The sequence below is a fragment of the Mytilus edulis genome, chromosome 4, assembly GCF_963676685.1.
Source record: "Mytilus edulis chromosome 4, xbMytEdul2.2, whole genome shotgun sequence".
In the NCBI taxonomy this organism is placed as follows: Eukaryota; Metazoa; Mollusca; class Bivalvia; order Mytilida; family Mytilidae; genus Mytilus; species Mytilus edulis.
The window spans coordinates 50,970,108-50,981,273 of NC_092347.1; the positions used below are offsets into that span (position 1 = coordinate 50,970,108).

An 11,166-nucleotide genomic window follows, 5' to 3' on the forward strand; every position below is an offset into this window, starting at 1 on the left:
AGCTTTCTGCGACAGAAGTCTACAAAAACCATAAAAAATAGACCTTAAACTGCATTCGATGATCCACAATAGTGTATACAATTTCAAAGGATTGGGTCAAAAGTAAAATCACAAAAACCACAAGTGGGACTAAAACTATCGCCCAGAAATATATGAAATACCATTTTCAAAGGCAAGCCACAACTCTTGAACAATTATTGTAAAAAAATCTGACTTGACCAGTATTTTTAAGCGCCTATTATAGCGTTGCTGCATTTGTTTGCACCTGTTCATAGTCAGGAACCTGATGTTCATTGTTTGTTGATGTGGTTCATAAGTGTTTCTCATTTCTCGTTTTTTATATAAATTAGACAGTTGGTTTTCCTGTTTGAATGGTATTTCAGCAGCCAAGGCTCTATGTTGAAGGCTGTACTTTGAGCTATAATAATGGTTTACTTTTACAAATTGTGACTTGGATGGAGAGTTGTCTCATTGGCACTCATACCACATCTTCTTATATCTAGTTACTATCTTCTACCCCTAAAATATTTAGACTTAAACAAATCAAACAATATAATAAACAATCTTTATTGCCATATAAACAAATGAAACATGTTTGTGACAAAGTAAAACAAAAAAAAACTAACATACACTCATGCATATGTATATATACTAGTATATATATATCAATTGTTGCAAGTATAAAATATAGTGACAAGTCAAAATACCAATTACAACATAATAATATAACACAAATTTTTTAACCCTGGTATATTAAGAGTCCCCTGACCTCAGTTCCATTGATTGTTTTAAAAAGGAACCTAAACTTTGTACATGTTGAAAATTTGACGGATTAAGTATATATTGTAGCTTTTTTTATTAGTGAAACTCATAAAGTTGGGATTTTGAGAAGCATTTTCAGTGAAGTAATTATTTCTTAAATTTTTGTTTATTACGCAATGAAAAAAGAAGTAAAATTTATCATCAATTATCTTTAATAGGGCAAAAATTACATAATCTAAGATTTCGGGGTACTTTTTTTATGTCTACCTAATTCAAGTTACAGACTAGGATCGTAATAAGTTTACGAAATTCAAAGTTTGAATGTAACAAGTAAAATTCTGTCTCAGTATCTGTTTTGAGATCTTTGAAGAGAAAAAGTTTATTATGTTCACATAAATTTTCAATATTAGTTTTATAGAGGCTTTTATATTTATTTGAAATTCCTACTTTCTGGGAGTCAATTATTCATACTTAAATCATTTAAATCTAGAGAATCGTTTTCGAAAAAGTCTGCAGATTTTGCAATCCTTGAATTAAAATCTCCAATAAGTGCAGTTTTTCCAAGATTAGAAAATTAACTAAATTGAGACTGTAGAAATTCATAGTCATTGTCATAGTGTGTGGAATTTATTGGTGGGATATATATAGCACAGATAAAAATATCAAACTGTAGTCCAAAAAAAGTTTTATCAAGTTTGAGCCAAGCTCTTTTTTTTTATGATGACCTATTTTTTTCCTAAGACACCCCTTTAGCAATGTTTTTTTTAATGTATAACAAAATTCCGCCACTGTGACGTTTAGCTTATTTATTCTTTTTTCTTACTGTTGAAAAGGAAATGTAACCTGGAATTTTTGTTTCTTTACTATCCCCTTTCCATGTTTCAAGTAATATATTAATATCACCTTTAACCTTTTTTGTAAAAAATCATAATCAATTTTGTCTGCAAGACCACGAACATTCCAAGATGATATTCTGATTTTATTGCAAACAGTGTTATTCATATATATTTGTATAATGTATTGTAAACATAGTGATATTAAACCCATAAGCATATCTAATTTTTTCTTTAAAGCAAGAATTTATAGTATAAACATATATAAGCTTAACATATTTATTATGTCTATTCAAATAAGCTTTTCATTTCAAGTATTTTGAGAAAAAAGTAATTCAGTGAAGAAATAAACATCTTAATTTATTTACATGGCAAAATTCACCGTTATGATTAATTAACAGACAACATTCTTTTATTTACTACACTTTATAGTTTCTTTCCTGTTGAAAGGGAAACAACTCTGTCATTATATTATATTTTTCTATATTATCTAAAGTTACTGATAGATGAACATATAATGGCATAAATGATAATTATTCAAATATAAAATACTGCTTTTTCTGTACAGTTAAGGTGGTACCAAACACCTTAATTAAAATTAATTTGGCTCGTTTAATTTTCATAAAATTTTGACAAAGTATTTACTTTGACCCTTTGACAAAAATATAAAAATTTCAAAAAATTTGAACCAACTGTCTTATCAGAAAAATTACACTGGTTATATAGCAGTTTGACAAGCACTTATTTTGATAATCAAGCAGCTTAATATTCCCTTAACAACACAACGTAATTTAAATGTTTACAGAGTTATCTCCCTGTAGTGTTAGGTACCACCTTAATATAGTAATCAACTTCAGTTTTATTCAACTCTTTGTATGTCAATAATTTGGTTAAAGATTTTTACATCATAATGTTGTATCTATTGTTTCTCTTAGTAAGCGTTACTTATGTGTTGAATGTATTGAGTTAAAAAAATATGTTAATAAAGTTGCAAAGTTTTCAAAATAATACAATTTAGAAATTAAAATATCATTGTCCACTGTTTTCCACTGGTGAAGATGTTATATATTCCTCATACTGTTACTTGTGCCATTCAATTATTCTTCAATTATTACTGGTATTTTTTTATAACTACTGGTAGTCTGGTATGTATGTTCTTCTTCCACTAAATAGCAGTAGTGGTTTGTACTGTACTTTTTGTTTCTGCAATCCTGCCGTTTCAACACATATTACATCGTCATCTTAATCTTCAGGATTGCTGAGGTGTAAGTATTCTCTGTCAGTACATCTAAGGTTGATTTTTCTGGTGTCTTTTATATGTTAACCAGAGTTTAGGCTGGGTATTTAGATGGTGCTGCTACGATTCTAAATTTTGGAGTTATTTCCTGTTTAGTGCTAGCTTCTGCCGGTGGAATCCATTTGGCTATTGGTTCTGCTGTGGCTTTAGGTCAGAGTTGCCATTTTCTCCATGAAGTCTGATGTTGTTGTGCATACACAAAAATTGTCTGAATTACATTGTATTTTTGTTATAGTTATCCACCACAAACCTTTTATGCAGCCACAGTAGAAGTTACCTGAAAAAGAAATATAGATTCTTAAACATATCTCAGTCAAAACTATACAATTGAAACACTATTTAATGCAAAAGAATAATTATCTGGACATAACAATAAGAATAATATATATACACATAACTTTTCTTTTCCTTTTTTTTAAATGGTTTGGTGGCATTATTACCTGTTAAAACACCAGTCTTTATTAGCAAAATAGGATGAACAACAAGTTATTTGATGTCTGACATTAAATATAATGTTTTTCTTTATAATTGATTTATCATTCATCAGGCCATTATGCTTCTCATTTTTTCATGTTGTGGACTCTTATAGTTAAAAATACAGTATAGGTTTTTTTCTCATTGTTGAAGGTGGTAAAGTGATATGAGTTGCTAAAATCTTTGTCATATGTGTCAATTGACTCATTGCATTCATTGGCAATCACACTGCTTCTCTTAATTTTATCATAGTGGTAAAAATCAACATTGACATGCTATTAGATAAATAGTTCATAAATCTGTCTCCTGATTCTCACCATAAAGGTCAGCTCCAGTGGCTATTGCCAGCCTTTATCCTTATGGACAAGCTGTGATGCTAACCTAAAATATAAAATGCTTCATCATCAAAAATTGGTTTATAGTATATAAAGATAATACATGTTGAGAATATATGGATTAGACAGCTATCCAGCAACACAGCAATTACTTATGCAATTAACAAATATCCTTTAATTTACTCATGTAGTGGTACTGATAAATGAGAGTAGACTTCTGACCAACTCTTATATTCCTAGAGCAATAAAGAAATTTTATAAAAAAATTGATATATTTTTTTTTAACAAAATAACAGACTGGTACATACCTTTGTATACTTTGTATAAGCTGTATAAGACAACCAAGTTTATTGCCAACAACATGAAAACATCTCACTGAAAGAACCTAAAAATAAAATAAAATGGATACATTAAATATTTTACAAATCCATTTCACTTGTCAAGATAACATTTACTAAATATTGTTTTGATTTCTTACTACATAAATCAGATTAGTATTATATCAACACTTAAGTTTGTAAAATTCCTATAAAGATGTAATACAAAAAAGAAGTAAAAGAATAATGACTTGATTTCAACTGCACAAAAATCTCAATAATTTACTGAGTTATCTCTTATTGAATAAACAAATCTTGGTTGAAATTGTCTCCCCTTGGAAGTAATATTTCAATCTGTAGGCTTACTTTTTATAATTTTAATAGTAAATCTTGTTGATATACCTGGTACACGTATCTTTAAATATTTAACAGGTAAAATAATTCAGTGTTTTGCATGTAGAAAATAAAGTTTTGTTTCTTGTTTCCCGGTAAGTTTTACACTCCTAACTAGGAGTCTTCTCCCCATAGGCGGATCCAGTGGGGCCCTGGGGGGCCCGGGCCCCCCCTTTCGTGGGAAAAATTTGGTTGATTATATAGGGAATCATTGAAGCACGACTGGAGCCCCCCCCCTTAGGTCAGTCAGCGGGCCCCCCTTAGGAAAAGTTCTGGATCCGCCACTGCTCCTGTATTCGGAAGAAGAATAAGAAGTTTCTTAATTTTTATCAAATATTACTAGAAAATGTATAGAAATTGTTAGGCTTAAATAAACTTGCCTTTCTTATTTTCTTGGTAAAGCTGCAGAATTTCTGACTTGGTTGAAGATTTCTTTAACCATCTTCCATGGAATAATGCTCTGCTGGCTGCGATATGGAAAAACTATTTGAGAAAAATATAAATTGAAACAATATTTAATGCAAAAGAATAATTAACTGAGCATTACAATAATGATGTACAGTATATAACATTTCTTTACTTTGCTTTAAGTTGACATGTTAACATATCTTTTAAACTACCAGTCTTTGTTGGTACAAAACCAGGGCAGCAGTCCTTTTGCGCCAATTACTGTTTTTCAGTCACCAGAATATCCCAAACTATCTCCCAATATCTTTTTTATCCAACCATGGCAACTGGAGTAGTAAAATACAAATAATTTATTTAATTCAGACAAAAATACCATATATGATTTTAAACTTTCAAAATTTAACAAAAAGTGTAGTACCCCACAATTTCTACCACCCCTTACACTTTTATTAAGATGTACTAGAACACCCCTGCGATATCATGGGTTTGTGACTGAATTTCAGTATATAACTATGTATAGCCTTATTTTAGCCTGAACTTTTAGTATTTTTTTGGTATTGTCATCTGATAAAGTCATGCTGATTATAAGATACAGTTTTCTTAGCTTTTAAAATATTTCGTAAAAACTGTGAATCAAAGAATTCAGCTTTATTTATAACTAACATAGGACAATGCCGTTGATTAAAAAATACTCAATTCTGGACCCTTTCATTTTGAAATGATTAATATTACTTGAGTGTTATGAATTAAGTTCCAGGTCGACAAGTTCAGTCTAGTAATGAGGGTAGTAATGCCTTTTGCCGTTAGACGTCAAATGGTCCTTTTCGGCTAGCATAAGGGTAAAATTGGAAAGCATTTAACCATGATTCTTTAAATAGTTATCAAAGGTACTAGGATTATAATTTAGTACGCCAGACATGCGTTTCGTCTTTAAAATATTCTTAACGTGATCCTTCAGAAGTCTCAAAAGAGGGGCGAAAGATACCAGTGAGACAGTCAAAAACCAGCAGTAATAACGGTGCTCTAAAGGAATAGGCAGAAGGTCGTGTTGTTCATTTAAACCTGGTAATAGTTTAATTCGATAGGTCACATATGTAAAAAGGGAAGGGGATTGTAGTAATGACATAAGGAACATTTCCGATATCATCTGTAAAACGGTTATTCCATAAAAAAAGGTGAACCAAATTGTGATGGCATCCAGAAAATTTATGAAGGGATGATCTCAACTTCATTATTTGGAACTCTTATTTGATAGCTTCCTTGTGAGCACCAGCCCTCTATCAAGGCAATCATGATAGGAAATACAAGCCAGGGAATATGGCATCAATTGGAAGATGTACTCTGTATGCAGGCACTGCTGGAATGTTGCTACATAGAAATGGAAGGTTCACAATTGGGAAGCTGAAATCATCTCTTTTCATGCTTTTGTCGTAAAGTTTTGTTTTCAACCAACCCTCTTTGTCAATTTCTAGATGTAAGTCAAGATATGAGGCAGACGTAATTGTATCTGTTGTATCCTTTATCTCTAGTTCAATGGGATAGATGCTTTCAACTTAATCACCACATTTTGAGTTATTTAGTGTAAGATCATCATCAACTAACTCTTGAAATCCCCAGGTTCCTTAAAAGGATAACAGTCAAAACTAAACAAAATTTAAACTTAAATTTAAAACTACTTGGTTTAATAATTCTAATTGTTTGCAATTCTTGAAAACTGTTGGAAGTCTTAAAAGGAATCCCTGTAATAATGAAAGCATTCAAATTATTTTGGACTCTTATGGACTCATGAGAAACTACTTCAACTAAAGTATGATCCCTATTAAAAGTATGGCAATCAGATTTCTGTTGGATTGGCCAGCAATTTGATGTATTACTAAATGGTATTTCAAATATAATAAACTCATCATAGATACCAGGTTCAAAATATTATATTTATACAAGAGCATGTTTCGTCTAAAAAAGATTCATCAGTTACGCTCGAATCAAACAATGTTTATAAGGCCAAATAGAGGACAAAGTTTAAGAGCATTGAGAACCAAAAATTCCTTCAAGTTTTGCCAAATACAGCTAAGGTAATCTATTCCTGAGGAAGAAAAGCCTCAGTTTTTCAAAAGTTCCAAGTTTTGTTAACAGTTAATGACACCTTAAAAATACCTCGAGACCAAATACCCTTGTCTAGCGGCTAGGAAAATTTTACAGTCCCTCAAGTTATAACTAATATTTTTTCGCAAATACCCCCATAACATGATATATGTGTTTACAATTTTTATGTATTTATTATATTACAAATTTGCTTTAAATAATGATGGAAAGGTTATAAATATTAGTCGCAACAGGTTTTCTTTCCAGTTTTGTAAAATTAAAAAAAAAATTCCCTTTGACTAATGCAGACAATTAGCACAACCTTCACACCAAAATTTTATCATTTTTCTGGAATGGAATTTTCATTTCCCTCAAAATACCTTCTATATTTAAATGCTCATAACTTTTTTATTAGTGCAAGTTTTTGGAAAAACTAAAGTGTTTGTTAAAGAAAAACATTGATGAAATTAAATCAATAATAAAATTCCAAAAGAAGAACACATCATTGTGTAATTAAGGTTACTTTTCTAAATTCATTTCAAATCACATAAATTCCTACCCAGATTATTTGAGAAAAATCAATGAAAAGTTCAAAACTCAACCTACAGTTTTCATCCTTGGCTGTCATAACATTACTATCCTACAAATGGACGAAAAAGAAAAGTTGTTACTACAAGAGATCTTGAGAATGAAGCTTAGCGAAGATGCAATTAGTAGTATGAAGCTTTACAACACCACCAACAACACAGGTCTTTGAGTGTAAATTTACCTAAGAATGTATGTAACCTTCTCAAGAGGCATGGAGGCCAGATTGGCATCTGGAATTCACAGAAACAACATGCCAGAAACTCAGCAAAGCATGGACAAACAGTTTACCTACAAGCAAGACTATGAAAAAAACCCTGAAGTTAAACATAGATGTCTTACACATTGTTACACAGAGTGGGGAAAAAATAGTGGAACATAGAGAGGCCAAGCTAAAAAGTAAAGAGCAAGATGTTTACAGAAAAGGACAGTTGGACCCAGTACCTGCCTTTCTTAGCCATAGTACTAACTGCAAGAGAAAACTATTACCAGCACCATAGATGAGACAGTAACCCAGCAACTCATGCAACCAAAGGTCCTTTTAAGGACCACCCAAATCCTTCAAAAAGATATGTGAAATTGGTGTTTACACCAATTAAATAAAGTAAACATTTAATCTAATATTACTTAGGGGCAGTTTTTTCTTGTAATTTTGCTCAATATTTTGGAATAAGTCCTTGAGTAGGAATTTGCCCAAAACAGAAAAATTATGAGCCCCTAATTTGAGATTTGCCGCAAAAGTTTCAACATATAAACTTAACAACCCCAAAATATGGTAAAATAGGCATCAAAAATTATTTTTCAATCATTTACTATGAATTAACAATGAAATAAATATCTTTGCATTTCAAATTTGAAGCAAATGGTGCAAATTAGGGGACCAAAACGTCCATAAATTTGTCCTATAAAGGCCGGAGAACACAGTTATTTTCCCTTAATTGTCTATCAAAACATAATGACAATTAAAAAAAAAATCCACCTGCTCTTTTCCGATAAGGTTTGGTGTGCATAAAGTTTGACTTTTATCCCAAAACATACCAAAAATTCAGAAAACTCTCGCTGCTCATTTTCAAACTTTTAGGACACCGGTATTGATAAAGCCAGAGAGCTTCCGAGAAGGGGAAATTCCACCTTTATTTTCGATTAGGGCAAGGTTCCGGTGCAAAAAGTTGACATGCATGTGTCTGGACACATGGACACAACGAATTACAAATATTGAAGTCTTATCTTTCACCTAAGGCAACAACCATTTTCTTATCAGGGGGGGTGGGGAGGGGGGGTGGGCCTGGGATTTTTATTATGTTCATAGATTTTTTTTTTCGGAACCTAAGCTTCCTCCGATAATTTTTTTTCCTATAATGTGGAACAGAAATACATTCTATTTTTCTCAAAACCATATAAAAATTTACATATTAATTCATTTTAATTTTTTAATTGATGTAAAATGTAAACTGCATGGCTCTGTCTATATCCTGGCATTGGGTGTTGCCTCTGTTGTTTTTTTTTAGCCCACTTTCTACATAATGATATTCTCTGAGTCCGTCATACAGGTACCACAGTCCTTGAATTTTAATACTGCAATTGAAGTGGCCACCATTGCCATATGTAAGAGTGAGTAGCTCCAAATTATAAACATCCACTGTTTCCAACTATGATAATTGATATTCCATTGAAAAAAGAGGTATAAAAAATGATACAGAATGATACAAAGGAAAATACCGTGCCAATCAGGGCTACTTTAAATATGAATATTTTAATATGATACCATATCTATCCCTGTTATAAAATGACCATATCAGGGGCGGATCCAGCCATTTTAAAAAGGGGGGTTCCCAACCCAGAGTAATGGGGGGGGGTTCCAGCTATATGCTCCCATTCAAATGCATTGATCGGCCAAAAAAAGGGGGGGTTCCAACCCTGGAACACCCCCTCTGGATCCGCGCCTGCATATCATGTTTATAATAGTTGCAGTTTTAAGTATGTCTTAATCTAGTAGCATACATGTACATGCGGGAGATTTGGAATGCTTTTTAAAAATATTTCTGGATCAAACACTTACATGCAGGAAAATACAAAAAGTAATAAGGTATAAATATAAATCTTAGCTTAATCTGTAGGCTGGACAGATGTTTATAATCTGCTGTTTCACTGTCTCAACTGTTGTTATTTTCACTATTCTCAAATTCAGCAGTGCAAAAAAAATTTTCAAGCAGGTGACAGCATAATTTTTTTTTCAGTTACATTGCAAAACATAATTTTTTTTTCAGCTACAGTTTAAATCATAATTTTTTTTTCGTTCATCTAGGCAATTAAAATATTTTTTTCAAAAAAATCCCAGGCCCCCCCAGATAATAAAATGGTTGTTGCCAAAATACAAACAAATAGTAAAAAAATTAAGAAAGAAAACATTCCAGGATAGTCCAAATGTAACAAATATAGACCCCCCTTATTTTTACTGAAAAATCAAGTGTAGAAAATACATTTGTCTGTCTGTAAGTATATCCTCAGAACAAGAAAATCTTCATCAAACATAGCTGTGAGAACAGAGCTAGGGAGATACCCACTAGAGATGCATATAAAAACTCAAAGTATACTTTACTTTATATCAAGATTACCAAATTCTGAAATTAATCCATTATTATATGAATCCTTTTTACTTTCTATAAGTTTAGATAATTCAGGTTGCTATACCTGGTTTACATATGTTAAAAATATTTTGAAAGAGGTAAACATGGACATATCCATTCTTGAGGGAAACAAAAGAAAAAAATACTGAAATTTAAAAAAAAAACAACCTTAAAACATCAATTATTAAATTTCTACACAAATATATTTTAACAAAAATTTGAAAAAATAGATAAAAAAAGTAAATTGTATTTATATAAAAGTTTAAAGCAAAATTTTAAAATGGAAAACTACTTAAACTGTAAATCTTTTGAAAAGAGAAGTAACATAACAAAAATGAGAATCATAATTTAGTGATAGAAAAAGGAAGACATTTAAAAATACCTATCTAGAGAAAAAAGACTATGCACATCCTGTAATACAATGGAGGATAAAGCCCATTTTATTTTATACTGTAAAAAAAATGCTAAGCTAAGAGATAACTTTATAGGAAATGTAATTAAACATATGCCAGATTTAATGTCTTGGCAAGAAAATGAAAAAATTAAATATCTTTAATCTGCGACGCGCCCTGACAGAAAAAAAAACGACATTAAACATACCCAAAGGCCTTAACAGAAAACATACCTGCAAATGTCCCATAGGCCACACGACCTAAAGGAAAACAAAGGAACCATTTGACATACACAAAGGCCTTAACAGAAAACATACCTGCGAATCTCCAATCTGCGTCGCGCCCTGCCAAAATAAAAGAAAAGACAAAATTAGACATACACAAAGGTCTTAACAGAAAACATACCTGGGAATCCTCAATCTGCGTCGCGCCCTGCAAAAAAAAAAAAGGCCACACGACCTAAAGGGAAAAAAAAGAAACCATTAGACATACACAAAGGTCTTAACAGAAAACATACCTGGGAATCCTCAATCTGCGTCGCGCCCTGCTAGAAAAAAAGAAAAAGCGCAATTAGACATACACAAAGGTCTTAACAGAAAACATACCTGGGAATCCTCAATCTGCGTCGCGCCCTGCTAGAAAAAAAGAAAAGGCGCAATTA

The 11,166-nt window shown here is 31.6% G+C and overlaps 1 long non-coding RNA gene across 2 annotated transcripts; it reads right to left on the bottom strand.

Moving 5' to 3' along the window:
- Window positions 1-553: 553 nt before the first annotated feature.
- On the bottom strand, window positions 554-8,608 carry LOC139519921 (uncharacterized). Of its 2 annotated transcripts, none has more exons than XR_011663754.1 (5): window positions 8,466-8,608; window positions 4,792-4,894; window positions 4,010-4,086; window positions 3,684-3,747; window positions 554-3,169 (listed from the first exon to the last, which is right to left on the bottom strand). It is a non-coding gene; the product is annotated as an uncharacterized lncRNA (long non-coding RNA). The 2 variants fall into 2 exon arrangements; XR_011663755.1 differs by having other exon boundaries at window positions 8,525-8,602.
- Window positions 8,609-11,166: the final 2,558 nt, after the last annotated feature.